The sequence below is a fragment of the Triturus cristatus genome, chromosome 5_2 (genome assembly GCF_964204655.1).
Source record: "Triturus cristatus chromosome 5_2, aTriCri1.1, whole genome shotgun sequence".
NCBI classification, from domain to species: Eukaryota; Metazoa; Chordata; class Amphibia; order Caudata; family Salamandridae; genus Triturus; species Triturus cristatus.
The window spans coordinates 315448604-315475483 of NC_140588.1; positions in this window are offsets into that span (position 1 = coordinate 315448604).

Here is a 26880-nt window from a genome sequence, read left to right on the forward strand (position 1 = left end):
AGCTCTCTACCTTTGCGAGCTAGTACGCTGCTGTGCCTCTATCACTGCAAGCTAGTACACTGCTGTTCCTTTGGGAGTGGATGGCCCGTAGTTCTCCCTCTGCGAGTCGAGCCCATGGTCCGCAGCTGTCCCTCTGCGAGCCTGGGTTTGAACAGTTGATAAGTCACACTATATGGGCATTGAAAAGCCATTTGGTGATTCAGTCCGTCAGCTCGCATCTGTCCGAGGCAACTCTGAAAACATACTGGAGCTCTGTCTGTGCGAGATACCCCTTTCACGCTGCCTCTCTCCCACATCAGCAGGTAACGCTCCCTCTTCCCACATCACCAGCATACCCCCAACAACTTTCCTGAACCCGCAAGTCTCCCTCTGTGAATCACCGGTCGGCTCACAGCTTTTCGGGTAGGACTTCTCGGGCCACAGTTGTATCTGTGAAGGCAAGTCTGGAAATATACCGCAGGCCTCTCTCTGAGAGATACCCTGTTCACGCTCCCTCTCCTCACATCCCTGTTCCTCAGCTATTCTTTTGGAAGCCGACGGCCCGCACCTTTCCCTATACCTGTCGGCCCGAAGCTGTTCCTCTGCGAGATGGCCCGCAGCTCTCCCTCTGAGAACTTATGGGCCGTGGCTCTCCCTCTGCAAGCCAGCCAGTCAACTGGCAGCTCTTCATCTACGAGCCAGCCCACCGGCTGGCAAGTCTCTGAGAACAGATGCAATGGAGCCAACGATCATGCAGGTGGGACACCCAACACTGCTCCAACACCCCCCAGAAGCAGCTATTGTCCGCCATCCCCCCTCACCCCCACCCTCCACAAACAAATGTGACAGTCATGTTAGGGAATCTGGAACGTAACAACATTGGCTAATGTGCTACAATTATTAATAAGAAGATGCTTGTGAGGTTGGACAAATAAGAATCTTAGTCATGCATGGATTTACATATAAAACATTTTATTTAAACAAAAGAACAAAATAAAAGTAGGTACATGTATGGCATGTCATCCCTTGACAATTTGTGAATCACAGCCTGCAAGACAAAAAGAAAGATAAGATGGTGCATCATGCGTCCACCAAAGGCAAGAGAGAGAGAGAAAGAGTGAGAGAGAGGAAGAGAGAGAGAAAGAAAGAAAGAGTGAGAAAGAGAGGAAGACAGAGAAAGAGAGAAAGAGTGAGAGAGAGAAAGAGAGAAAGAGTGAGATACAAGGAAGGAAGAAAGAGAGAAAAAGTGTGAGAGAGAGGAAGAGAGAGAGAGAAAGAGTGAGAGAGAGGAAGAGAGAGAAAGAAAGAATGTGAGAGAGAGGAAGAGACAGAGAAAGAGAGAAAATGTGAGAGAGAGAGAAAGGAAGAGATAGAGAATAAGAGAGAGAAAGAGTGTGAGTAACATGAAAGTAAGAGATGGAGAGGGAGAGTGAGTGTTGACACTGTGGAGAACATCTTCACAGCTCATCTTTCTGCCACCGGTGTGTCTCCAACCATGTGCCAGGATATAATGCAGTCCTCCAGTTTAGTCATCGGAAACATAGTATAGAAATAGTAATGGCAGAGTACATACAACAGCACACGTGTAATTTTCTGTTTCACCCCTGCACAATCAGGCTGCTGCACCCCATCTACTCCCATCACCCAGAGGTATCTGTCCGGCCTGCGCACTCAGGCTGTTCCACACCATCGACTCCTGCTGCCCAGAGGTGTCTGCCTGCGTCTGCGCACCCAGGCTGATGTATCCCATCTACTCCCACTGCCCAGAGGAGTTTGCCCACTGCTGTGCATCAGGCTTCTGCACCCCATCCACTCTCAGTGCCCAGAGGTGACTGCCCATTCCTGCGCATCCAGGCTGCTGCACCCCATCCACTCCCAGTGCCAGGAGGTGTCTGTCTGCTTTTGTGCACCCAGGCTGCTGCACACTATCCACTCCCACCACCCAGAGGTGACTGCCAACTCTTGTGCACCCAGGCTGATGCACACTATCCACTCCCACCGCCCAGAGGTGACTGTCCGCTGCTGCTCACCTTCTGCCGACGGCGTGTGTGTAAGAGGGTGTACCATGTGCCGAAGCAACCTTCACAGGTGTTGTGTACACACGGTAAACAGAGCTTACAATTCAGAATGTGTGTTGATTGTCAGGATGGCCACGCATCATTGCAGGCTGCACACACGTTCAGCTCTGGTGGCACTGAGTGGCGGGAGTTACGTGTTGGGGGGGATGTCAATCCGTGAATCACAGCCTATTAGACAAAAGGCAAGATAAGATTGTGCGGCAATGCGTCCATCAAAGGAGAGAGAGAGAGAGAGACCAAAAGAGTGTGAGAGAGGAAGAGAGAGAGAGCAAGAAAGAGTGAGAGGAAGAGGAAGAGAAGAAGAAAGAAAGAGTGAGAGGAAGACAGAGAAAGAGAAACAGTGAGAGTGAGAGGAATAGAGAGAGAGAAAGAGAGAAAGAGTTAGAGAGATGAAGAGAGAGTGAAACAGTGAGAGAGAGGAAGAGAGAGAAAGAAAGAAAGTGTGAGAAAGAAGAGAGAAACAGAGGAAGTAAGAGACAGAGAAAGAGAAAGATAGAGAGAAAGAGTGAGAGAGGAAGAGAGAGAGAAAGAGTGAAACAGTGTGAGAGAGAGGAAGAGGGGGAGAAAGAGTGTGAGGGTGAGAAAGAAAGAGATGAGTAGGGACAGTGAGTGGCCACACTGTGGCCAAAACCCTCACAGCTCACCTTTATGCCACCGCTGTGTCTCCAACCAGGTGCCGGGAGCTAGTGGAGCACTCAAGCTCCCACATCGGAAACATAGTACAGAATCAGGAATGGGAGAGTATACATGACTGCGCACGCCTAAATTGCTGTCCCCCCTTTGTGTATCCAGGCTGCTGCACATCATCCACTTCCACTGCCCAGAGGTGTCTGCCCGCCGCTACACACCCAGGCTGCTGCACCCCATCCACTCCTGCCACTCAGAGGTGTCTGCCCGCCCTTGTGCACCCAGGCCTCACTGCTCACGTTTTCGCGGACAGGGCACCCTCCACATCATGCAGCCCCGCTCCACAGGTCCACAGGTCTCACATTTGGGGCTGCGTCTTGATTTTGCAACGACAGAGGACATACCAGTGCACCCATCATCATCGCAGGTTGAACACCCGCTCAGCCCTTGCGGTGCCACTAATTCAGTCACCAGTGAGGCCACGCATGTGGCGGCAGGCCCCCAATGTTAGATGGCTCAAGCCTACACTGCGGTCCAGCAGGGCACACAAAACATGAGCTGTCCGGACCACCGGGACGGGGCGTCATCGCAGGCTGCACAGCCACTCAGCACTTACAATGCCCCTACCTCAGTGGACCGCAATTCACCGTCCCATGGCGGTGTGCCTGTGACGGCCACAGTGCATCTGGTGCAGCAAGTCTGAAATGGAAATGGCATGGAGCACGTGCTTCAGGGCGTTTTTATTGGCAGAGTCACGTGTCCTGTGACACCTGTGCTTGATGGGTGTGGTGTGGATGAAAACCATCCATCAGGGAGTGGCTGTGGCATACTGACAACTAGACTTGTGTTCAGCAGATCACTACAATGAAAAGCTGAATCATGTAGCGTTGTTTTCCCTCCCTCGATGTGTAAACAGATTGGGCTGGCCCGGCGTATGCCAGTCCTCCGTGAGGCTGTGAACAATGACTCTGGAGCTCTGGGCGTGGTTCTGTCGTGGCCTGTATGAGGAATCAATTGATGCGGGTGTCCCTATTGTAGTGCTGCCGCCACCCAGGCCGCAAGCGCCAATGTGTCACCCTGCACTCTTGGTATAGTGTGCATTATTATTGGTGGGTGACTTGCATTCTTCACACGTGTTTGGTTGCCACATCTCGCTACATTCAGCTATTGTGTGGCTGAGGGGCCATGCCGTTTTTGGAAGGTCTGTTGTCCTGTTGTGCGCTACCTCGGTGGTAGGGGGGTGGTCTTTGGGAGGTCCTGAGGGTGGTGGCAGTGGGTTTTGTGGCCTTCTTGGGTGTCGGAGGTGCATGAACAGTAGATCTATGACATGTGTTGGTCTTCAGATGTGATTCTGGGCTGGGCTCCCTTTTACACTTTAAGGTAGTTGTCCTACTTTACACCAGTAAAAGGCAGATGTTACTGCCAACGCAGCTTATCGCCTGTTTTTTTAACACACTGCAGATTTGGCTGCTCGTTGAAAATATCGGGAAGTGGTGTTTTTGTTTTATTATTGAACAGGAACACCTACTCTGTATATTATTTGCGTTACTTGTTGCTCTCATTTGTGGCAATTCTTTTGGGTGGGAGCTATTGCTGGAAAACTGGTGATATCAGCTGTTTTAACCAGGTTGAGAATGGAATGATAATTTAAAATCACTGAAAAAACTATAGGTTTATTGAACATTATAATTAGAAATTAACATTTCAAAAACCTTTCAAATTCACTGAAAAAACCATAGGTTTCAGGGATGTTATAGTTAGAAATTAGCATAAAAAAACCTTAGAAATTCACTGAAGAAACCCTAGGTTTCAGGAAAGTTATAGTTAGTTGGTCATTTCACTCGTACAAAAACAGAGAAATTTGAACTATGGTTTTTTCAGTGAATTTGAAAGGTTTTGTAAATGCTAATTTCTAACTATAACGTCTGTAAAACCTATGTTTTTTTCAGTGAATATACCATACATATATATATATATTCACTGAAAAAAACATAGGTTTCACACACGTTATAGTTAGGAATTAGCATTTAAAAAACGTTGCAAATTCACTTAAAAAACCATAGGTTTCACGCATGTTATAGTTAGGTGGATATTTCACTCGAAAAAAACAATGAAATTCCCCCGTTATAGTTAGTTCAGATAACTATAACTCGCGGCCCGCAATCCTGCTCATGACGTCACATATTACATCACTCATGACATGGTCAGTGGCATCACTCATGACATCAGTGATGACATCATCCTTGTGATAGAGTGGCGGTCGCGCGAGTTATAGTTATCTGAACTAACTATAACGGGGGAATTTCATTGGTTTTTTACGAGTGAAATATCCACCTAACTATAACATGCATGAAACATATGGTTTTTTAAGTGAATTTGCAAAGTTTTTTAAATGCTAATTCCTAACTATAACGTGTGTGAAACCTATGGTTTTTTCAGTGAATTTGTACAGTTTTTTAAATGCTAAGTTATGTATGTATTATAATTTTTTTTATATACTTATTTTACAATAAATTACGTATAAAAAATGTGTTTTTGTTTTAATTTGGTTTTTCACTGTGCGCGCACGGTGCGCGCACCCCCGCAATTTTTTTTAAAAAAACTTACATTTTTTTTTCTGCCTTCGGGGTCCTTCAGGGACCCCCTGACAAAGGCTAGGGGGTCAGGAACTCTCTACCCTGCCCCCTTTTCACGTTCGCCACCTTCCTTTTTCACTCTCGCACTGAAAACAAACAAAATGACGGCCGACACTTCCTTATTTTGACCGATTCGAACGTTGACTAACATGTAACCACCAATCAGAATTACGCTCGCGCACGTTAGGGTGCTCGCACGGTGCGCGCACGGTGCGCGCACTGTGCGTGCTTATAGATATTTATATGCTTTTAAATACTATTTTCTCAGGAACTACTGAACAGATTGACACCAGACCTGCAAAAGGCACTTCCCTGACCTGAGGACTACCTCTCTGCCAAATTTCAAGTAATTCTGTTCAGCCGTTCGGGCTGTACCTTCGACTAAAGGTCCTATGGAAAAATGCATGGGGAAAACGCATTTTGGGACCCCCCTTTTTTCTCGGCCCCCGCTTGACGAATCAGCCCGAGACTTTCAGGGTAGGAGCTGAGCAGAGCGCCCCATTAGTTTTGAAAATTTTGCGAGGATTCGTCAACCGGCGCCAAAGTTATTCAAAATAGAATTTTCAGATTTCCTATGGAAACACGGTCCTAACTATAACTATCTACTGGCGGCCGCCAGTAGATAATATATATATATATATATATATATATATATATATATATATATATATATATATATATATATCACAGCTACCACTTCCACCAGCCTTGAAATCCTTCAACTGCTTTACGAAGTAAGTACACGAGCCAAATTCAAGTGCAGGTTGATTTATTCACCCAGAGCGACGGCCATAACGTTTCGGCTCCTCAGAGCCTTGCTCACATGACAGCGTTACACTCGTGTTAACACAAATTTAAAGTGCTAGTATTGGTCACATGGGGGAGTCACATGGTTACAATTTCATAGACATGGTAAAAATATATATAGTTCGAGAGACCGGGCTGACAATATAATCAAGTTGCCAATAACCGTAGTTATATATTAAACTCAAATCACCGAATATCTTGCAACAGAAAGACATGCTCTTCAATAATGGCATAAATGCTCGTAAGAATAAGGCAAAATGACACGCATATTTAACATACTTGCTGATATCGAAGTCAATGAATACAGCCTGCTCTCAATGTCAGAAACCATGTAAACAGTTCTCCCTTAGGGCCAATGAAATAAGAAAAGTGTATAGTGCAAAAAATACAAAAGCGCCTGTGCTGTTAAAGAAAAAGATAATATAATGATATAAATATCTAAAAACATTTCATATTTGGACATGGTCATATCAAAAAAGTAAGTTGTTAAGACTCAGGAACTGGCAAAAAGGACACTGTTCATATTGTTATAGGAACAAATATAGAGAGGATTACAAGCGTCCAAAATTAAATACTGGTATAACACAAATTGTAAGGACGTTTCATCAAATTACGGAGTGCGAATATTGACCCTCAAAGCTATGTATATAGGAATAGATGACAATTGCAGATGTGCAAAAACGTAAAATTTACATAAAAATTACAGTTTGTCAATAATAAATAGTTAAATACTAGATAAATAGCCATAAAATATTATAACTTAATAGCTTTAAGACAAGAGACTAAAACTTTTCTTAAAATTGCCGTATACACATCCGATATAAATTCCAGTAAAACATAACAGGATAAAAGCCAATGGAGACTAAAAAGTGACGAACACTTGTGCAAATATCGCAAAAAGAAGTCCTAATGCATTACAGATTCTAGTGCAACATTATAACGTATGAGGAGCAACTCAACCCAAACAAGTGTGCAGGTCCTCAGTCATGTTTAATCCTGATGGTGTCTTGGTGTTGAGTTGCAAAATATAACGTGTTTCCAATCTGCGTAGGTTAAACTCACGATCACCTCCCCTCCTACTGGGCTCAATGGAATCAATGACATAATAATTGAGCCCCCTAGTGTCGCTATTGTGCGCTTCTTTAAAATGTCGGGCGACGGGGTAGGTGTTGTCTTGGTTGGAAATAGCACGTAAGTGCTGCAATACACGCTTGTGTACCGCTAGTTTAGTACTGCCAATGTAGCTAAGATTGCAAGGACAGGTGAGGACATAGATCGCATACTCGGTTTTGCACGTCAATAGTTTGCTGATCTTGTGCTGTCTGTTACTAAATGGATCAATATATACCTTAGTATTGATACCATGGGTACAGGCCTTGCATGTCTTGCACTTGTAAAACCCACTATTGAGCTGCAGCCAAGAAGTTTTATCAATGGTTTCAGGATTAGTATTAACTAAGGCTTGTCTCATAGTGGGGGCCCTACTATAAGTGATGGTAACACGCTGCGGAAGCAAAGGACCAATAATTGGATCGCTCCGCACAATGGGCCAATTCCTGTTTATGATTCTGCGTAATTCCGCTTGTTGTTTACTGTAGCCCATGATAATTCTAAAAGCATTAAATGAATTCATGTCATTACCCTCTTGGTTGCCGTGTATTGTAGTGACAACCGTAATGTTGGACGTGGGTTTCAACAGATCCTCGCGGCTCAGTGCATTGGATCTTGTAATGGCACTTTCAATGACACCCTCTGAGTAGCCTCTCTGCCTGAATCTTTGTTTACTCAAAGTCTGTGCTACTCTAAGATCCGTATCATTACTGCACACGCGCTTAAGGCGCAACATCTCCCCATAAGGTATACTTTTGATGAGATGGGGAGGATGGGCACTAGTCGCGTGTAGGGTCGAATTACCTGCCGTAGGTTTGCGGTAAAGCCTAGTTTCTAATTTACCAGCTCGTATGTAAATTTCTGTATCAAGAAAAGTGACACTGGTTTGGCTACATGTTGCAGTAAAATGAAGGTTAAGATTGTTGACATTTAAAATCTCAATAAAACCATTGGCCTCATCTAAAGATCCATTCCATATTACAAATAAGTCATCAATGAATCGTAACCAGACAACCACTTTTTCATTAAGACATTGGGCATGGTCCCTCTGGAGGATCATCTCCTCCCAATAGCCCATATGGAGACAGGCGTAGCTAGGGGAAAAACAAGCCCCCATAGCTACGCCTCTCAGTTGTCGGTACAGTAAGCTGTTGAACATAAAATTGTTGTTAAGAAGACAGCATTCTAGCATATCAATCAACATTTCATTGTGGACCCCAAATTGAGCTGGTTTGCGTGATAAAAAATGTTTGATGGCCTGGATACCATCCCGGTGCCCAATACTGGTATACAGTGATGTCACATCGAGTGCTAACATCCAGTACTCCTCTCTCCATTCAACCCTACTTATCTTGCGCAAGAAATCCCCTGTATCTTGTATAAAAGAATCCAAAGATTTAACAAAGTCTTGCAAGAAAAAGTCAATATACTGCGACGTTTTTTCATACATGCCATCTCGGGCTGAAATAATAGGTCTGCCCGGGGGTCTGTTTGGATCCTTATGCACCTTGGGGATAAAATACATAGTGGGGATAACAGGATTGTCATTACTCAGAAAGTTGAATTCCGCTTCAGAAATGAGTTTATGCCTCTTCCATCCGATCAATTTACCACGGAACTCATTATTGGATACCTGGATAGCTGCTGCTGTGGTGCGAATGTAGCAGCTCCTATCATTAAGTTGATTCAAGGCCTCATGGTCATAGTATTCCTTAGTCAAAAGAACAATGTTGCCGCCCTTGTCACTTTGACGAACAATAGTCTTTCTATCACTCTTGAGTTTAAGAATGAGTTGATTATATTGTTGCGTTTGGCGGTTGTAACAACGTCTCTTAATCTGAGTTTCCTTATGCAAAACCTTCAATTCAGTAACCACGTTTTCATTAAATATATCTAATGCATCGTGGGGCATAATGGGATTAAATGTGGATTTGGGTCTGAAAGATGTAACAGGTCCCCGTAGGTTGACACCATCCTGATAATTGGTATGGTTGCATTTGTCCACACCCTCAGTATCCCACAAGTCCTGTATGGCATCCTGAAGCGATACCTCAAGTGTATTGCTGGTGGTATTCCGTCGATTGTTTTGCAAAGCAAAGGATTTTTTAAGCTTGAGTTTGCGTACAGCTTTATAGATATCAAGACGCGTGGACACATAATCAAAATTGTTCTGTGGTGCATAGGAGAGGCCTAAAGAGAGGATCCTCTTATCATCATCAGTTAACTTCACAGATGTCAGATTGATGATAGTATTGGCGTCTTTACATACTATTGATTCTTCGCCCAGTATCCTCTTCCTCTTCTCCTGTTCTGATTTGAGGCCCCTCTTCCTCGCCCTCTGCCTCTGCCTGGACCTGAAGTTTGCACGTCTACGACATGATTCATTGTTGCCGGCCTTGGACGTAGGGTTTGCCTCCTCTCCACACATAAAAAATTCATTTCCTCTGCTGGTGTCGGTTTAGGGATCAGTCCTGCTGCCAGATTGACGCGTAGCTCAGATTCAGAGTCACTGCCACCAACAGAACTCAAATCCGACTGTGAAGTATCATTCACACAAGTAACTTTATTAGGGCCCCTATTAGGAGGAATGATCTTGGATTTCGGAACCCGCAATGCGTCATATTTCCGCGCAAATGTAAAAATTTGCCCCAATTGATAGTCATTGCGGTCTCGTTGGAATTTAAACGTTTTTCTCTCCATAATTTTTGTTTCCTCCTTCTTGAGTCTTGCTATCATGTCATTTCTTAGCCTGGTTTTCTCATCAGACTCATCAATTTTATCAAGCTCTTCATTGATTGCATCAATCTCCTTGAGTAACAGAGCCCTATCAATATCAGCATACTTAATTAAAATCAACACCAGCTTACGTGAGGATTCCAGATTCGTTTCAGCCCATTCACGCATGAGCTCAGGATTAGGGTTTTCGTAGCTGGGAGCCGTTAAGATACGCAACCCACGAGGGATACGCTCCACATCAATGTAACTCTGGAGGGATTTTGATTCCCACCACTTACTTTGCTCGCTCCGTAGCTTTTTCTCCAGTACTTTAAATTTCTCCTTAAGTGAACTGTCCTTTATAACCACATCCGTGGTATGACCATTCCGAATATTGACAGGCAATGGGAGGCTGTCAGAGAACATTGACAATGCTGCAGCCTCCCGGTCGCGAACGCTGTCAGCCGTCATGCTCAAAATCAGGGCTTAATTAATCAGCGTGTGGGGGGGTTGATACGAGTGCTCAGATTTAACAACCGCAACCGCCCACCGCCGCACAAATACTCTCCAGCCCTCGATACCTTAAAGCTCCGCCTGGGGGTGTCTCCGGTCCAAATCCTGTCGTGTCGTCCGATCATATATATATATACATATTATCTACTGGCATATATATATATATATATATATATATATATATATATATATATATATATATATTATCTACTGGCGGTTGCCAGTAGATAGTTATAGTTAGGACCGTGTTTCCATAGGAAATCCGCAACATTCTATTTGGAATAACTTTGGCGCCGGTTGACGAATCCTCGCGAAATTTTCAAAATCGGTGGGGCGCTCCGCTCCGCTCCTACCCTGAAAGTCGCGGGGGGATTCGTCAAGTGGGGGCTGAGAAAAAAGGGGGGTCCCAAAACATGTTTTCCCCATGCAATTTTCCATAGGGACCTTTAGTCCAAGGTACAGCCCGAACGGCTGAACAGAATTACTTGAAATTTGGCAGAGAAGTAGTCCTCAGCTCAGGGATGTGCCTTTTGCATATATGGAGTCAATCTCTTCAGTAGTTCCTGAGAAAATCAAAAGTAAAATCATATATATATGTGGGCGAGCCTAACCACACATCTCATCCTGAGATCTGATTGGCTGTCAGCACTTCATCCAAGAAGTGTTGGCAGCCATCTTGGGACCAATATACATGATAGCACCTCATTAAAAAGCATTCCAGTTAATAGACGGTTTTAAGACATTAGTTACATTATAAATCATGTGTTGATGGTACCATACTCATTTTAGGAATTGTGGTATGTTCTAAGGTGATTTCACCATGTGAAAAAGCCTTCTGCTGGGATATCATGATTGAGAGAAAAATATTTTCTCATGCTTTTCCCACAGAGGTTTGGAAGGTGATCTATAAGCTAAACTGAGAGCTTATTTTCTGTAAATTCACATTATCTTTCTCAGTCATGTGAGAATGAAGTCTGACATTCTCAGTAAAACATGTACATACAACAAGGGCAGAGACTGTCAGTTGATTCCTTTGTGTTCTACTGCAGCTTCCCAGAGTGTTCCAAAGAACAACTAGAGCGCTAACAGTCCTACTTATGATAAACGTATGGCACACCTGAAGCCATCTTGCTTGGATTAAAGTGGTAACTCTTAAAACATTTCATTTAAAAAGGAACAAAATAAGGGGGTTCATTTTTCCATAAAAAGTATGATTAGTGCTGCAGAAAGAAAAATTAGGCACATTTTGAGTGACTTCTCAAATCCTCTTCTATTTCATTAAAAAATTCTGACATGCAGACTGAAACATGCACTTTCAATACCAGCAGCAGTTTTCCCTGGTGAACAGTAGCTTTAATACAGTGATCTAATGAGCAAAAAGAGTGCTAACATTCTGAATTTATGGCAAATGTGTGACACATCTGAATGCCTTCTTGATGGAATCAAAGTAAAAAACTGAAAGTATTTCCTACTGAGGAGACTGCAGTAAATGAAGAAATTAGGAAACTTCATAACAAATAAGTCTCCCAAGATGGCCACCAGAGACAAAAGAGCCCAAACGTAGCCCAAATATCAACCAGATGTAGCCCAAGTATAGCCCAATGACAGAATGTCCCAGAGTGTTCTTAAAAACAACTAGAGCGCTTACTGTCTTCATTATGACAAAAGTATGGCACACCTGAAGCCATCTTGATTGGAATAAACTGGTAACACTTAAAACATTGAATTTAAAAAGGAACACAATGAGGGGGTTCATTTTGCCATAGAAATTATGATTAATGCTAAAGAAAGAAAATGATGGCACATTTTGAGTGACTTCTCAAATCCTCTTCTATTTCATTAAAAAATTCTGACATGCAGAGTGAAACATGCACTTTTAATACCAGGAGCAGACTTCCATGGTGAACAGTAGTTTTACTACAGTGATCTAATGAGCAACTAGAGTGCTAACATTCAGAATTTATGGCAAATGTGTGACATATCTGCATACCTTCATGATGGAATCAAAGTAAAAAACTGAAAGCATTTCCTACTGAGGAGACTGCAGTACATGAGGAAATTAGGAAACTTCATAACAAATAAATCTCCCAAGATGGCCACCGGAGACAAAAGAGCCCAAATGTAGCCCAAAATCACCCAGATGTAGCCCAAATATAGCCCAATGACAGAAGTGTGCAAAACACTTATTATTTTGTGTTTTTGCAGTGTTATATAGTGCAGACTTGTCAGGTATTGGAGTGCTTTACATGAACATTGGTTACATCACACAAGAACAAATTCATTTTGGTTGTAGACATGGGGAGACTAAGTGATTTGACGAGAATCACAGAATGTTGAGCTGAAGCATAAACTTCAACCTGGTTCCCCAGTTGCAAAGTCTGCAGTTCTGGAAGTAACACCACATCCTCTCCCCTAAGTGCAACATTTAATCAAGTGGTCAACTGGATAACAAAACATAAAGATAACAAATCATTTAAAAGTGCTTTGTCGCTATTTGAAAACTCAGAAAATATGTCCTTATTTTAGTCTTTTAGAGCACTAACCATAATTTTGATGCCAATAAGACCCTCTCATATATGTAATTTCTAAAGGAAATGCTCTAGGTATTACAGTTTTGATTACATCAAGATGACGTCAGGCGTTCCACACTTTTGTAATAAATACAGAATGTTAGCAATCTAGTTGTTCATTAGGATACTGTTGAGAGGCAGAGGCCAGAGGCACGGACTCTGAAAATTGAAGGCAGGTAGGAGGGTGCAAAGACAACAATTTAACCACACTGAGCAGGCAGGAAGGGCCGTGGCAGCACAACAGACTATGGAGGGCAGTGGAAAGGTGGGCAGGGGCAACAAACCAACAATACAGGACTTGCAAGAGAGGCTGTGGCAATGTAATAGACCATTGTGGGCAGAAGGAAGAGGCAATGGTAGTACAACCATACATGCCAACAGACCCGATTCAGCCAGGAAACGTCCAATGTTTTTAAGCTCACATGGGCTTTATTTGAACTGTCTACTGTCTACAATCTCCTCTTTTTCAATGTAACTCAAAGGGGAAAATCAATACCCCAGTTTTTTTTCAAAATCTCCCTCTTACCAAGTTCAAAATGTTCGCAAATATGGTACATTGGATCATGGAAGGAAATGGGGTAGGGACATGGACTTGGATAACAGAGGACAGGAGGGACATGGAGAGGTGCACCAAACCAACCCTGCAGGGCAGGCATCAGGGTTTGCAGCAGTACAATACACCACACAGGGCATGCGGGACGGGAGTGCAGCACAACAATCCATAGAAAGCAAGAGGGAGGGTACAGGACCATGCACATGGACAACAGAGAACAGAGGGGCAAGAGGCAATGGTAGCTAGCCGACCATAATGGACAGACAGGAGAGAAAGCTGCAGCATAACAGACCATAAAGGGCAGGAGGGACGGATCAGGGGCATTACAATGGAACAGACAAGCCAGGAGGGAGGGAGTAGGGGTCTGCACATGTAAACAGAGGGCTGGGGGCAAGGGGGCAGGGCAGGAGCAGCAAGATAGCCATGGAGGTCAGGCAGGATGGGCACTAGAAGCAAGACACACCATGAAGAGCAACAGTGAGACTGTGATGGCATACACACAGACCATGGAGGGAAGGTGGGAGGGGGTCAGGGGCAGCTAACTGACCACACAGGGAAGGTGGGAGGGGCCATGGCAGCACAGAAGACCATGCATGGCAAGTGGGAGGGTTAGTGGCAGCACAATAGCTATGATGGGCAAGAAGGAGGGTGCAGGGGCATGCACAAAGGACGATGGAGGATAGAAGGGAGGGTCAGGACCTGTGCACAGACAAGAAAGTTCAGGGGAAGGGGCCTCACAACAGACCACACGGGGCAGGCAGGAGGAGCAGTTGCAGCACAACAGACCAGGGAGGGCAGAAGGGTGTGGCAGTACAATGGACCATGTAGGACAGGAGGAAGAGGATAGGGGCATGGCATGTGGACGGGCTGGGTGGAGGGGGCAGGGACAGGTTATAGTCATCTGACAATGCTAGGCAGGTGGGAGGGGAGTGGCAGCTCAACAGAACACTCAGAGTAGATAGGAGTGGCAGGTCCATGGAACATGGTGGGCAAAAAGGATGGAGCAGGGACATGCACAAAGACATCGGAGGGCAGGGGGAAGGAGAATAGGGGCAGCAAGCTAAGCACAGAGTTTAAGCAGGAGGTCAATGATGGGGCATATAATTGGGCAATGGAGGGCAGGAGGAGTGGACTGGTACATCATACTAAATTGAGGGCAGTGGCAGCACATCAGACCATGCATGGCAGTAGGGAGGAGGCTAGTCCATGGATTCACACAACAGAGGATAGAGAGGAGGGGGATGGGGCAGCAAGCTAACTGTTCAGAGAAGGCGGGTATTAGGAACTTTATTGTTTTTAAAACGTGTGTCTGTGCGAACTACTTAAAATATGAACAAGTATGCAGCATAATCTCACTTTTATTCAGGAAGAAGAGGACGTTTGTGACTGTGACTCCGGGCTCACTTGGCAGAAACACCCCCTGACCCTCCACCCCCTATCGCAAAATGTAATGCCCGTGAAAGCGGTAGGTGAACACAGTGTTATATAGAACATAGTCCTGAGACCACGATTGAAAATGAAAACTAGATATAGTGTATGGTATAAACTATGCACCAAAAAGTGTGATATAAGATGAACCGGGCGTGAAATATAATATGCAATACATTGTGCGCAATGACAGATTCATTGGAGAGCGCGAGATAGCACAGGCACTAGCGCGTGCTATGCGATATGCGCCTTGGAGTGTAATATGCACAGGGCAGTGTTGTGTAACCTAACTAGTCTCTAAAGTTGTAATATAAAATATGTGCTGGGGAGTGTAACATTGCATGTGCACTGTGACAAAGATATGGATCCCAGATTGTAATATGTATGGCATAGCACTGTGCGTTATAACATAGGCATCGAGGAAGGCGCGTTAGATGGGGCAATATAACCCATGCGAAGACAAGTGTGGCATGACATATTCACGGGGTGGTGTTACAGTGCACATGGGGTAGAGAGTTTCATAGCATATGCACTAGCTAGTGGAATACAACACAGAGGTGTGTGGCACTCAGCAGGCAATGCTGGGTGTAACACAGCATTGGGCTCTGCCAGGAGCGCGCTGTGACTCTCAAGTGATGTTCGTCCCCTTTGCAGAGAGTAAAATAAAAAGTATTACTCATCCGGCAGTGGATGTGTGTTTTATTAACCGTGAGGGGGGTTTCTTGCATAGTTTTGGTCGAATTTTTGTCGAATCCCCTTTGAATGGCTTGGTGTGCATTTGTATTAAATGTGCCCGTCAATAGCTACCCATGTTTGTGTAAATAAACGACAAGGGTGTCTACCGGGATTAGGCACGGTAGGGCATCAGACATGTCAGAGCTTCACTAGTGGTGTAAATACATTCCACGTGGATTCATTGCATGCATAGTCGCCTTTTAATGAATATCACGCAAATCGTCATGGTGATAGGTACGTACGGTTTGTCCAGCATGTCCTAGGTGTGTCTATAAATATATATTTTTTAAAAATAATAAAAAACAGTGGCCGGCCCTTGGGATTGGGGTCAAAAAAATATAATTAGGAGACAGGCCCTGGGGGATGGGGTCATCAGGGCCAATAAAGAATAAGAAGGGGAACCACACAGCCCCCCTTCTTAAAAAATTAAAATAAATAATAGACTGGCATCGCGCCGGAGGCCACGCCCCCTCCTTGCAGTACTCTGCAAACGCGCCCCCTGGCGAGTTGTAAGTTGGGGAATTAATTCCTCTTCAATACTGAGGGTCCCTGAGGGCCAACTAGCCCAACAGGCATCTCCAGTATGCGCCAGGGAGCTGCGCTGCAGACAGGTGTTCTGAGGCCAAGCTCCTTTTTACACCTCTCTGCAACGCAGCTCTGTGGCGCTTACTGGAGGTACCTAGTGGTCTAGTTTGACCCTAGGGACCCTTAGGATTCAAGGGACTTAATCTCTCAACTTAGAACAGCCACAGGGCGTGTGTACACAGTGGTGAAGGGAGGGGATGGGGCCTGAGGTGACGTGTGCAAACACACACTATGGCACGTTTTAAATTGGGGATATAATTTCCCTTCAATACTGAGGGCCCCTGGGGGCTAACTAGCCCACCAAGTGCTTCCAGTAAGCGCCACTGAGCTGCATTGCAGAGAGGTGGTCCAGGCCGTGCCACTTTTTACACCTCTCTGCAACGCAGCTCTGTGGCACTTACTGGAGGTACCTAGTGGGCTAGTTGGACCCTAGGGACCCTCAGGATTCAAATGAACTTAATCTCCCAACTAAAAACGGACACAGGGCGTGTTTACACAGTGGTGAAGGGAGGGGACGGGGCCTGAGTTAACGTGTGCAAAAACGCCCTGTGGCCTGTTTTAAGAGGTAGTTTTAATCGCCCTGCCCTATTATATACTAGGGGCTTACAGAGGAGGTCATGCTAATCACAGGGGGACCCCAACGCATAATGTTCCCTAGTGTATGTAGGTGTTTTCACTGTATTCTAAGTGTCTTTTAACATAGCACTGGCTCTAGGACTGGTTAGTCAGACTCAGTTACCACCAGTATCCGTCTGAAAAAGTTGAGGGTACAGGATGATTTTGCAACAAGGCTTCTTTCTGCTCTTCTTTTGGTTCTTTCTGCACGTTATCCTTCTTCCTGTACTTTTCTTCGTCTTTGAGGATTTCTGTTGCTTCTTTCTGCACTTCTTTTTTTTCTTTCTGTGCATTTTTTCTTCTTTCTTCACATGTCCTATCTCTGTAGGCATAGTTAGAAATTAGCATTTAAAAAACCTTTGAAATTCACAAAAAAAAACATAGGTTTCAGGCACGTTATAGTTAGGAATTAGCATTTAAAAAACCTCAGAAATTCACTGAAAAAAACATAGGTTTCAGGGGTGTTATAGCTAGCTGGACTTTTCACTTGTACAAAACCATTGAAATTCCCCCGTTATAGTTAGTTCAGCTAACTATAACTCGCGCGCCCGCAATGCACTGCTGATGACGTCACATATTACATCACTCATGACATGGTCAGTGACATCACTCATGACATCACTGATGACATCTCAAATGACATCACTGATGACATCACTGATGACATCATCCTTGTGATAGAGTGGCAGACCTCCTCTCACCCTAATATAACCTTTGATACACACATTCAAAAATAGAGACTAAAATTTTCAAAACAATGGACATACTAATACCAGTTACAACAACCTCTTCAGTAATTCTAAGATCCACATACACATCCACTCATTCACCAACAGTCCTATACAGTCACTCATACATGTACTCACTCATCATATGTACTCATACACCTATACATCCTGTTACACAATGCCACTCATCCATAGAGTTACTCACACACATAGTCACTCATGCTAATAAAGAATCAAACATACATTTACTTGCATATACAGTTATACACACACCACCACACTTACTTCTACGGAAACTTACACATACTTAGTCTTTTAAACAATCACTTATAGAAACACATACTTATTCATACAGGAACTCTTTCAATCTCTCACTCTCACATATACTCACTTATATACACCAATAGTCACATATACTAGTTTAAAACATATGCAGTTACTCATAAAGACACTATTGAGACAGTCATTCACTCACTAACACACCCTTACACACACTCATCCACCCATACACTCCTGCACACATGCTGTCTTCTACACATACAAACAGTGAGTCACTCATTCATGCACCTATGCACTACATAATACCCCCACCGAACCATGCAGACACTCAGACTGATACTCAAAAAACCAACTAATAACCTATATAGACACCCATGTAGCTACTCACCAACCCATGCAGCCACTTATACACAAAGTGAGAGACTGATACAGATATTTACATATTTAAACATTACTCACTAAGCCATGTATTCACTATGATACACTTAATCAGTCAGTTACACAATCAATTTTTCAAAAACAAATCATCCATTTAGACACTTATATACCCATTTATTCTTCCATCGACCTTGAGATATACGTATATAAAACATATTTAAAACTTGCCATAGTGCGTGTTTGCACACATCACCTCAGGCCCCGTCCCCTCCCTTCACCACTGTGTAAACGCACCCTGTGGCTGTTCTAAGTTGAGAGATTAAGTCCCCTTGAATACTAAGGGTCCCTAGGGTCAAACTAGACCACTAGGTACCTCCAGTAAGCGCCACAGAGCTGCGTTGCAGAGAGGTATAAAAAGGGGCTTGGCCTCAGAACACCTGTCTGCAGCGCAGCTCCCTGGCGCATACTGGAGATGCCTGTTGGGGGAGCGTTTGCAGAGTGCTGCACGGAGGGGGCATGGCCTCCGGCATGATGTCAGTCTTTTATTTATTTTAATTTTTTAAGAAGGGGGGCTGTGTGGTTCCCCTTCTTATTCTAATTTATTGGCCCTGATGACCCCATCCCCCAGGGCCTGTCTCCTAATTATATTTTTTTGACCCCAATCCCCAGGGCCGGCCACTGTTTTTTATTATTTTTAAAAAATATATATTTATAGACACACCTAGGACATGCTGGACAAACCGTACGTACCTATCACCATGACGATTTGCGTGATATTCATTAAAAGGCGACTATGCATGCAATGAATCCACGTGGAATGTATTTACACCACTAGTGAAGCTCTGACATGTCTGATGCCCTACCGTGCCTAATCCCGGTAGACACCCTTGTCGTTTATTTACACAAACATGGGTAGCTATTGACGGGCACATTTAATACAAATGCACACCAAGCCATTCAAAGGGGATTCGACAAAAATTCGACCAAAACTATGCAAGAAACCCCCCTCACGGTTAATAAAACACACATCCACTGCCGGATGTGTGATACTTTGTATTTTTCTCTCTGGAAAGGGGACGAACATCACTTGAGAGTCACAGCGCGCTCCTGACAGAGCCCAATGCTGTGTTAGACCCACCATTGCCTGCCGAGTGCCACACACCTCTGTGTTGTATTCCACTAGCTAGTGCATATGCTATGACACTCTCTAGCCCATGTGCACTGTAACACCACCCCGTGAATATGCCATGCCACACTTGTCTTCGCACGGGTTATATTGCCCCATCTAACGTGCCTTCCTCGATGCCTATGTTATAACGCACAGTGCTATGCCATACATATTACAATCTGGGATCCATATCTTTGTCACAGTGCATATGCAACGTTACACTCCCCAGCACATATTTTATATTACAACTTTAGAGACTAGTTAGGTTACACAACACTGCCCTGTGCATATTACACTCCAAGGCGCATATCGCATAGCACGCGCTAGTGCCTGTGCTATCTCGCGCTCTCCAATGAATCTGTCATTGCGCACAATGTATTGCATATTATATTTCACGCCCGGTTCATCTTATATCACATTTTTTGGTGCATCGTTTATACCATACACTATATCTAGTTTTCATTTTCAGTCGTGCTCTCAGGACTATGTTCTATATAACACTGTGTTCACCTGCCCTTTTCACGGGCATTACATTTTGCGATAGGGGGTGGAGGGTCAGGGGGTGTTTCTGCCAAGTGAGCCCGGAGTCACAGTCACAAACGTCCTCTTCTTCCTGAATAAAAGTGAGATTATGCTGCATACTTGTTCATATTTTAAGTAGTTCGCACAGACACAATGTTTTAAAAACAATAAAGTTCCTAATACCCGCATTCTCTGAACAGTTAGCTTGCTGGCCCATCCCCCTCCTCCCTATCCTCTGTTGTGTGAATCCATGGACTAGCCTCCTCCCTCCTGCCATGCATGGTCTGATGTGCTGCCACTGCTCTCAATTCAGTATGATGTACCAGTCCACTCCTCCTGCCCTCCATTGCCCAATTCTATGCCCCATCATTGACCTCCTGCTTAAACTCTGTGCTTAGCTTGCTGCCCCTATTCTCCTTCCCCCTGCCCTCCGATGTCTTTGTGCATGCCCCTGCTCCATCCTTTTTGCCCACCATGTCCCATGGACCTGCCACTCCTATCTACTCTGAGTGTTCTGTTGAGCTGCCACTCCCCTCCCACCTGCCTAGCATTGTCAGATGACTGTAACCTGTCCCTGCCACCTCCACCCTGCCTGTCCACACGCAATGCCCCTATCCTCTTCCTCCTGTCCTACATGGTCCATTGTACTGCCACACCCTTCTGCCCTCCCTGGTCTGTTGTGCTGCAACTGCTTCTCCTGCCTGCCCCGTGTGGTCTGTTGTGAGGCCCCTTCCCCTGAACTTTCTTGTCTGTGCACAGTCTATCCTCCATCACCCTTTGTGCATGCCCCTGCACCCTCCTTCTTGCCCATCATAGCCATTGTGCTGCCACTAACCCTCCCACTTGCCATGCATGGTCTTCTGAGCTGCCATGGCCCCTCCCACCTTCCCTGTGTGGTCAGTTAGCTGCCCCTGACCCCCTCCCACCTTCCCTCCATGGTCTGTGTGTATGCCATCACAGTCTCACTGTTGCTCTTCATGGTGTGTCTTGCTTCTAGTGCCCATCCTGCCTGACCTCCATGGCTATCTTGCTGCTCCTGCCCTGCCCACTTGCCCCCAGCCCTCTGTTTACATGTGCAGACCCCTACTCCCTCCCTCCTGGCTTGTCTGTTCCATTGTAATGCCCCTGATCCATCCCTCCTGCCCTTTATGGTCTGTTATGCTGCAGCTTTCTCTCCTGTCTGTCCATTATGGTCAGCTAGCTACCATTGCCTCTTGCCCCTCTGTTCTCTGTTGTCCATGTGCATGGTCCTGTCCCCTCCCTCTTGCTTTCTATGGATTGTTGTGCTGCACTCCCGTCCTGCATGCCCTGTGTGGTGTATTGTGCTGCTGCAAACCCTGATGCCTGCCCTGCAGGGTCAGTTTGGTGCACCTCTCCATGTCCCTCCTGTCCTCTGTTATCCAAGTCCATGTCCCTATCCCATTTCCTTCCATGATCCAATGTACCATACTTGCGAACATTTTGAACTTGGTAAGAGGGAGATTTGAAAAAAAACTGGGGTATTGATTTTCCCCTTTGAGTTACATTGAAAAAGAGGAGATTGTAGACAGGAGACAGATCAAATAAAGCCCATGTGAGCTTAAAAACATTGGACGTTTCCTGGCTGAATTGGGTCTGTTGGCATGTATGGTTGTACTACCATTGCCTCTTCCTTCTGCCCACAATGGTCTATTACATTGCCACAGCCTCTCTTGCAAGTCCTGTATTGTTGGTTTGTTGCCCCTGCCCCCCTTTCCACTGCCCTCCATAGTCTGTTGTGCTTCCACGGCCCTTCCTACCTGCTCTGTGTGGTTAAATTGTTGCCTTTGCACCCTCCTACCTGCCTTCAATTTTCAGAGTCCGTGCCCCTGGCCTCTGCCTCTCAACAGTATCCTAATGAACAACTAGATTGCTAACATTCTATATTTATTACAAAAGTGTGGAACGCCTGACATCATCTTGATGTAATCAAAACTGTAATACCTAGAGCATTTCCTTTAGAAATTACATATATGAGAGGGTCTTATTGGCATCAAAATTATGGTTAGTGCTCTAAAAGACTAAAATAAGGACATATTTTCTGAGTTTTCAAATAGCGACAAAGCACTTTTAAATGATTTGTTATCTTTATGTTTTTTTATCCAGTTGACCACTTGATTAAATGTTGCACTTAGGGGAGAGGATGTGGTGTTGCTTCCAGAACTGCAGACTTTGCAACTGGGGAACCAGGTTGAAGTTTCTGCTTCAGCTCGACATTCTGTGATTCTGGTCAAATCACTTAGTCTCCCCATGTCTACAACCAAAATGAATTTGTTCTTGTGTGATGTAACCAATGCTCATTTAAAGCACTCCAATACCTGACAAGTCTGCACTATATAACACTGCAAAAAAACAAAATAATAAGTGTTTTGCACACTCCTGTCATTGGGCTATATTTGGGCTACATCTGGGTGATTTTGGGCTACATTTGGGCTCTTTTGTCTCCGGTGGCCATCTTGGGAGATTTATTTGTTATGAAGTTTCCTAATTTCCTCATGTACTGCAGTCTCCTCAGTAGGAAATGCTTCCAGTTTTTTACTTTGATTCCATCATGAAGGTATTCAGATATGTCACACATTTGCCATAAATTCTGAATGTTAGCACTCTAGTTGCTCATTAGATCACTGTAGTAAAACTACTGTTCACCATGGAAGTCTGCTCCAGGTATTAAAAGTGCATGTTTCAGTCTGCATGTCAGAATATTTTAATGAAATAGTAGAGGATTTGAGAAGTCACTCAAAATGTGCCCTCATTTTCTTTCTTCAGCATTAATCATAATTTCTATGGCAAAATGAACCCCCTCACTGTGTTCCTTTTTAAATTAAATGTTTTAAGTGTTACCAGTTTATTCCAATCAAGATGGCTTCAGGTGTGCCATACTTTTGTCATAATGAAGACAGTAAGCGCTGTAGTTGTTTTTAAGAACATTCTGGGACATTCTGTCATTGGGCTATACTTGGGCTACATATGGGTGATATTTGGGCTACATTTGGGCTCTTTTGTCTCTGGTGGCCATCTTGGGAGACTTATTTGTTATGAAGTTTCCTAAGTTTCCTCATTTACTGCAGTCTCCTCAGTAGGAAATACTTTCAGTTTTTTACTTTGATTCCATCAAGAAGGCATTCAGATGTGTCACACATTTGCCATAAATTCAGAATGTTAGCACTCTTTTTGCTCATTAGATCACTGTAGTAAAGCTACTGCTCACCAGGGAAAACTGCTGCTGGTATTGAAAGTGCATGTTTCAGTCTGCATGTCAGAATTTTTTAATGAAATAGAAGAGGATTTGAGAAGTCACTCAAAATGTGCCCTAATTTTTCTTTCTGCAGCACTAATCATGCTTTTTATGGAAAAATGAACCCCCTCATTTTGTTCCTTTTTAAATTAAATGTTTTAAGAGATACCACTTTAATCCAAGCAAGATGGCTTCAGGTGTGCCATATGTTTATCATAAGTAGGACTGTTAGCGCTCTAGTAGTTCTTTGGAACACTCTGGGAAGCTGCAGTAGAACACAAAGGAATCAACTGACAGTCTCTGCCCTTGTTGGATGTACATGTTTTACTGAGAATGTCAGACTTCATTCTCACATGACTGAGAAAGATAATGTGAATTTACAGAAAATAAGCTCTCAGTTTAGCTTATAGATCACCTTCCAAACCTCTGTGGTAAAAGCATGAGAAAATATTTTTCTCTCAATCATGATATCCCAGCAGAAGGCTTTTTCACATGGTGAAATCACCTTAGAACATACCACAATTCCTAAAATGAGTATGGTACCATCAACAAATGATTTATAATGTAACTAAAGTCGTAAAACCTTCTATTAACTGCAATGCTTTTTAAGGAGGTGCTATCATGTATATTGGTCCCAAGATGGCTGCCAACACTTCTTGGATGAAGTGCTGACAGCCAATCAGATCTCAGGATGAGATGTGTGGTCAGGCTGCGCCCACATATATATATGCTTTTAAATGCTATTTTCTCAGGAAATACTGAACAGATTTACACCAGACCTGCAAAAGGCACTTCCTTGACCTTATGGCTACCTCTCTGCCAAATTTCAAGTAATTCTGTTCAGCCGTTCGGGCTGTAGCTGTGTCTAAAGGTCCTATGGAAAAATGCATGGGGAAAACGTGTTTTGGGACCCCCCTTTTTTCTCGGCCCCTGCTTGACGAATCACCCCGAGACTTTCAGGGTAGGAGCTGAACGGAGCGCCCCATTAGTTTTGAAAATTTCGCGAGGATTCGTCAACCGGCGCCAAAGTTATTCAAAATAGAATTTTGAGATTTCCTATGGAAACTAGGTTGTAACTATAACTATCTACTGGCGACCGCCAGTAGATAATATATATATATATATATATATATATATTACCTACCGGCGGTCGCCAGTAGGTAGTTATAGTTAGGACCAAGTTTCCACAGGAAAAGCGTTTTTTGTTTTCCCAAAAACTTTGGCGCCAGATGACGAATCTTTGCAAAATTTTCAAAATTCGTGGGGCGCTCCGGTCAGCTCCTGTCCAGAACGTTTTGGGGTGATTCGGTAAGTGGGGGCTGAGAAAAAAGGGGGGTCCCAAAACGTGTTTTATCCATGTTATTTTCCATAGGAAACTTTAGACACGGCTACAGCCCGAACTGCGGAACGGAATTATACCAAATTTGGCAAAAAGGTAGCCCTTGGTTCAGAAAGAGACCTTTTTGTTAAATGGTGTACATCCGTTCAGTAGTTCCTGAGAAATTAAATAAATAGAGGTAAAAAAAATGCATCTCTCATAGGAAACTTTAGACATGGCTACAGCTGGAAGTGCTGAGCGCAATTACCCAACATTTGGCAAAAAGGTAGTGCTTGGTTTAGAAAGCGCCCTTTTTTTAAATGGTGTAAATCCGTTCAGTAGTTGCTGAGAAACTCAAAAAATAAAAGTTTCTATATAGAATCGTGGTGGACTTGCGGACCCTCCCGACCACAAGCTTTATTCTAATTGGCTGTCAACACTCCAAACTAGGAAGTGTTGGCAGCAATCTTGTGCCTCAGTAATCGAGGCGCAAGAAAACAGAAAAACAAATGCGTAAAACAAGAAAACGGGGCAGGGTAGAAACAACCTGACCCCCTAGGCCTGCTCAGGGGGTCCCAAAAGGACCCCCAGGGCAAAAAAAAGCATACATTTTTTTTTTAATCGGTGAGATTTGCGCATCCAGCGCGAATTTCGGCCCCGAATTTCGGCCCGGGTGGGCCAAGTCCCAGGGGCATGTGATAATGTAATTGCGGGGACCCAGGGAGGCCCCCGCAGCCCTGGGGACCACCACCTTTGCCGCCCACCTGCAACGTCTATTGGCATCGTATTTGAATCATTATATTGCACCTTTGTTTTTAACAAGCAGACCATGACGAACTAAATTTGGAAAGAAGCTCGCAAGGTGATTATTAAAAAATGTCATGCGTGCAGGACACAGAAAATGGCTAACCTGTTCCTTGCTGGGCAGAAAATACAGCAGGGACGCTGGGACAACATTGGTAGCATGTCAGGAAAGGCATTAACATGCGTCTTTTAATTGTAACATGTAAAACGTAGACACCATAAACTCACTTTTTGAATCCCTTACCGGAAACAAGCTGTAAAACATATTCACAGGTGTGTAGCGAAATGAACAACTCATTCCAAACAGCAAGAGGTAAAAAATGAACAGAAGGGAAGGAACATAAATCTATAAAGCAGAGCTCAAGCTCTCATTAGTTTTGCAAAAAGATGAATTATCCGAAAAGCCAGCAAACTGATAACTAAAACTGAACGCAATCAGAACATTTTTTGTAACTGTTTCAATTTGAATAATGTTACCATGCAGTAGTCGTGGCCATTCTCCCAACTTTATGGCTACGTACATTACAAGAGTTACTGTTACACAATGGTACTCATTTTATCAATCTCAATAAGATGAAAGGCCAAGGTCCAAGCTTGTAACCTGCAGGCTGCACACCGTTCTCTGCAGTAGGGACATTGACTAACTGAGCTAACCACCTGGAATTCTGTCCTGTCAACAATGGTGTAGGGAGTTCATGAACAAATACGAGCACCATTCCATGTTTTTAATTACCTTTACAGTCAGTAGGGGAGAGATACGGCCTAGCGTCTCAATCCAAGCTTCAGTATTTCCTGGGTGTAATACCACAACATCATTACCAGTTAAGCATTTCAGATGGGAGGTAACCAGTCCCTTAGAATTACGTGATGGGAGAGGGCCAAATTATGCGGCAGTGTTGACTAAATTATGAGGCAGAAAAAACAAAATAAGAAAAGCAATATGGAATATTTTATGAAACTATTACTTTATTATTTTGTGATTTTTACATGTTAATAGTGTGTGGGCAAATGTTTCACCTCATTAGTACCAGTTTAACACCTACATACAGCAATAAGCAATTGAAAGGTGACCAGTGAACTTTAAAAAGGCCATTCTATGGTGCGACAACATGCTCTAATGCTGTATGATTTTCCCCTCAATAAGTTGACAAATCTGAGGATATTTATCGCACATATTTCACCCACATTTGAGATGGCAAGATTTGTATATGGAATCTGCACAGTCATTATGATAGTAAATAGTTGTAATTCCATTTCCGGTGGACCCCGAATCGGACTTGATGAGCAGTGTATTTAGGAAAGAGGGCTAGTTAGGTAACAGAAGCACCTATTATTTACCATGCTAAAAACACACACAACTATATTGACAGCGCAAAATAATAGTTCGGTCAAGCATTTTAAATATTATTTTTGTTTGTCCGTTTCCCTTTTTGAGAAGAAGAGAGGGGTGAATTTACAAACGTGTGCAAAACCGTGATG